The sequence below is a fragment of the Cicer arietinum genome, chromosome 3 (genome assembly GCF_000331145.2).
Source record: "Cicer arietinum cultivar CDC Frontier isolate Library 1 chromosome 3, Cicar.CDCFrontier_v2.0, whole genome shotgun sequence".
NCBI classification, from domain to species: domain Eukaryota; kingdom Viridiplantae; phylum Streptophyta; class Magnoliopsida; order Fabales; family Fabaceae; genus Cicer; species Cicer arietinum.
This window is the reverse complement of record NC_021162.2, coordinates 27,492,034-27,496,251: the sequence shown is the minus strand read 5'-3', so window position 1 is coordinate 27,496,251 and position 4,218 is coordinate 27,492,034. Positions and strand designations below refer to the sequence as shown.

General features: G+C 34.3%; 1 long non-coding RNA gene across 1 annotated transcript; it reads left to right on the top strand.

Moving 5' to 3' along the window:
- Positions 1-888: 888 nt before the first annotated feature.
- Positions 889-3,938, top strand: LOC101492859 (uncharacterized). The gene is made up of 2 exons (XR_190493.4): positions 889-2,778; positions 3,079-3,938. It is a non-coding gene; the product is annotated as an uncharacterized lncRNA (long non-coding RNA).
- The last annotated feature ends 280 nt before the right edge of the window (positions 3,939-4,218 follow it).

Genomic DNA, 4,218 nt, shown 5'->3' with positions numbered 1-4,218 from the left:
GAAAACTAAACCAATAATTAATTTCGTTATTTAGAAATGAACTAATCCATTAGTACTAGGAGTGGCTATGGTTTAGTTCAACAAGAAAACTGAACCAGTAACAAATTTAGTTATTTAGAACTCAATAGATCCTTTTATACTCTCAACTGAACTAAACTTAGTCTTTATGCACTATTATAAATTGAACTGAACTTCTTTTGTTTTTTGAACGATTATAGTACTTTAATGGGACAAAGGAAATTTGTTGATGGTTGGTGACTAATCATTCACAACTTGACTATACGATTCGTGCGGCCATGAGAGCAAAATAAATTTGGAAGAATGTGAAAACATATGCAAACATGATGAATTAGGCTTTATTTTATTTTATTAATTCAAACTTAAAATAAACTATTATATTTTTCTTTTGACAACATAAATAATTATATTTTATCAATTGTTTAGTTATATGAAATGATCTATGTATATCAAATATAAATGAAAATTTTTCTTTAATTAAATATACACAAAAATAACTATCGCGAACCTTTAACTTAATTTCATATAACAATAACGTATTAAATTTTGAGCAAAATCATCAACAAGGGTTTGTCTAGCGGAAGGGGCTATACTCCCATAACATGGTGAACTCGAGTTCAAATCCCTGTTGAAAGAGGTACCCACATTTAATCCCTAACGTGTCTCAAATATGATTACCTCTAGTGGAGTAAATCTATAGGAAACCAATAGATACACTAGGTAATTAGGGACTTAAAACCTTTTTATTATCACATATATGGGGCAAGTAAGAATTTGTTAGAGTATGAGAGGTATATTAGGTGATAATTTGTGTGAATCTTTATGATTTAATAGGTCGTGCTTTTTATACTAGCTCTTTATAGGGTTTCCAGAAGATTCTCATTGTAATCATAAGAGCGGAGATATGTGATCTTCAGGTCTCCTTTTGATGTTGGTCGTGTGTCCCTTCAATCAAAGGAGTGTGAGTTCCATCTAATGATTGCGGCTGCAACATGATCGCCAACAAATGGCTCAAAATGAGTGCCTAAGTGAGTTATCATGATCATCACCACTAGATTCCTTTTTCATCAATTTTGTGGTTGCGATTGGAGGTCCAAGTGTGTTATGATGGGCTGCTATTTCGGATTCCATCTTTGTGGGAGACTTGCCCTAATTTTAGAAAAGGTTATGCAATGTTATTTGATCGGGTCGGGTCAGCCCAAATTTGTGTTGGGTTTGGCCTACGTTGGAGTGAGTCTGACCCATAACGATTGCCCCTTGAGTCGATCATAGAGAAAATCCATAGTTGACTTGAGTAGGGATCTATCTTACTACAGCTTGAGTGGCTCATGCCTCCTAACACAACTTTGGGTATATTTGCTGGTTTTTCCAATCTAGGATTATATCGTCTTATTTAGGAAGATTCTAGATTCAAATTTTTCCTTTTGCCTTTCTTGATTCCGGATTATGAAGGGTCGCTTCATTTATGAGCGTGTGACAATAGTTTCTTTTTTGAGGTGTCTCTTTAGTAACTTTCTTGTGACGCATGTCAGACATGAGTAGCCATCATTATTCTAGGCACCTATTTGATCTTAGGGTTCTCAGCTTGGGTCTTTTAGGAGCGTTTGATGCACGTGTTGGGATTCATTCTTATTTTTTATTTCTAGGTTAAAAATAGTGGGGAAATTTTGTGAATTCTCTTCTTCTTTTTTGAAACTTTTTCAATCTCTCTGAAAAATTTTATGTGTTGTCTTCGCAAGTCGCTCCTTCCTTCTCTGCCATCTTCAAGAAACTTATTGGTTAGTTCTTTTTCTTCTCTTTGATTTGATTTCAATGGTACTTGTTAGAGGTGTTTTTTGTTGCTTTAATCAGGTTTTTGTTTACCATGTTTGCGATTTAGATCCCCGTTCATGAAAAATGTTGTGGTGGTTTTGGAATTCTTCCTTTTCTGCCTATTGTAAACGGTGATCTCAGATTCATTTTGGGTCTTTTTTGTTTTATTCTTCAATCTTTATTTCTTGCTTTGGCACCTTTTCATTTTCTTTCATTCCTTTTTTATCAAAGGGGGCGAAGGTGTGTAATTATTGTTTTGACTCACTCTCATCCCATTGGATCAAATAGGATTTGAAATGGTTTATAAAAGAGTGTCAACTTCGAATGTGCAAGTATTTCCTCTAGACTTTCAAAATATGAACTAGGTTATTGACAAACTCCTTGGAGTTTTTTCTGTCTTCTTGAAGGAGGGGGAAGATACCTTGGATGCGTTTAGAAAGGTGGGACCAAAGGATGATTGGACTACTAGGAGACCTGAACGAACAAAAAGGATATGCAGTGACCCCAAAAATTGCAAAATTACTATGTATGAATCTGTCTTTAGGCATCTGGGATTCCATTTTTCCTTTAGAACGTTTGAAATAAAGATATTGGATCATATCCATCTCCAGCTTGCCTCGTCGCAACTTCATATGAATTGTTGGGATTATATTATGTATCAATATCTGAAATTGGCTCCATGTGATCCTTTTTTCTTCAACATCTTCGAATTACTTTGGCACAAGGAGAACCCCAAGTTGAAATAGGGACATGTATCTTTCAAACAAAAGTTGAAGTGTTTTATGGCCTTTACCCATTCATTGAAAGGGTTCAAAAGGAGATATTATTACATTGTGGCGAGGTTAGAAGAGGCTCATAAGAATAGATGTGTTATTAGTCCTATATATGATTTGAACTCATGAATGAAGATGGTGAGTTGAAACAACTTGTCGGGATTGATTTCGAAAGGTATGGGCTAAGGCTTATTTTAATCATAAAAAGGATGAATTGACGTGTACCTTGAAAAGCCAACTGCTTACGATCGTATGCTAGTATCTTTGAAAATAAGCGTAAAATGGATAAAAAGGGAAATATGATGTTGAATACAAATGGAAATTTTCAATATATTTCTTGCTATATATAAATATATATCTTGGCTTATCAGAACCAAGAGGATGACAATCTTCTCTTAGGTAGTCATTGGAGGTTTTGTTTGTATGTTGTTTGATATTTTTACTCTAATTTTCTTTTCATATTTTTTGTCTGCAGCAAAACATGGCTTCATTGTATTTCATGATGAATTATAAACCCAAGGGCATCGGGGCATCTTCTTCAACTCTGTCTCATGTTCCTTTACCTCTTTCTCAACAAAAAGGGGATGCTAGAGATGAATCGACATCAAAAGCCATTCACGCTTCTCCATATTAGTCAATCCCAATTTCTATCAGTAGAAGTTCAAATTTCATTGATCTTGGTGATGGTCCAAGGTAGAAGAAGAGGAAAACAAGATATATTAGGAATGCTAGATTCTAGTTCCTCACACAAATAAGGGCCTAACATTGGGGGATGAGTCTATTTTGTTCCCTAGCGCTATCTCCATTGAGCTGCTCGACGATCATGTAGGGCTTAGCGCCATGGTTAGAGTGAACAATGTTGTGAGCTTGGCTGATGCCATATCTTAAGAACTATCTTTGTTGATTCTTGCGAAGTCCCTATCTCATTTATGTAAGGTCTTTGCGGTGTATGGTTCAATGATGACTGCGGATCAAGAGTTTTCATCTAAGGCTTGACCACAAAAATATCATAATGAACCTCAAGGACAAATTTTCTCATGTTAAGGGCTATCTTAAGGAGGCCAAACAATAAGCTACTGAAAAATGCTAAAGATTTGGAATCTCTAAAGAAATAGAAGGAAAATATTTCCTCTCAACTAGATGAAGTCAGGATGAAGTAAAGAGAATTCAGTAATAATTCAATGAAGGAATTCAGTAGTTATGATCAAATTAGAAACGAATGTTGGATTTGAAGTGAAGCTTTATCATTGAAATTTTCTTAGTACAATATTTCAATACTATTATCCTTGTTAGTTTAAAAAATTATTTCAATCAATTCGGAAACTTTTTATTCAATTTTATCAATTAAACATAATTCGATATTATAACAAAACACTTGAGTTCAAAACTTGGTACTACCGTTTTATTATTACTTGCAAGAATTCAATACACTTGTTGAAACGTTATCAAGTTGTTGGCGCCGTTATCGGAGATTGAACCTGGGTCACCCTCGTGACAGGCGGGAATACATACCTTTATACTAGTTGTCAATTGTTTTAAAAATAAATAAATAAAAGAAGAAAAAAAATTAGTTTGTGTACTCTAATTAATAACAATTTTCTGGGTTCTTTTGTCA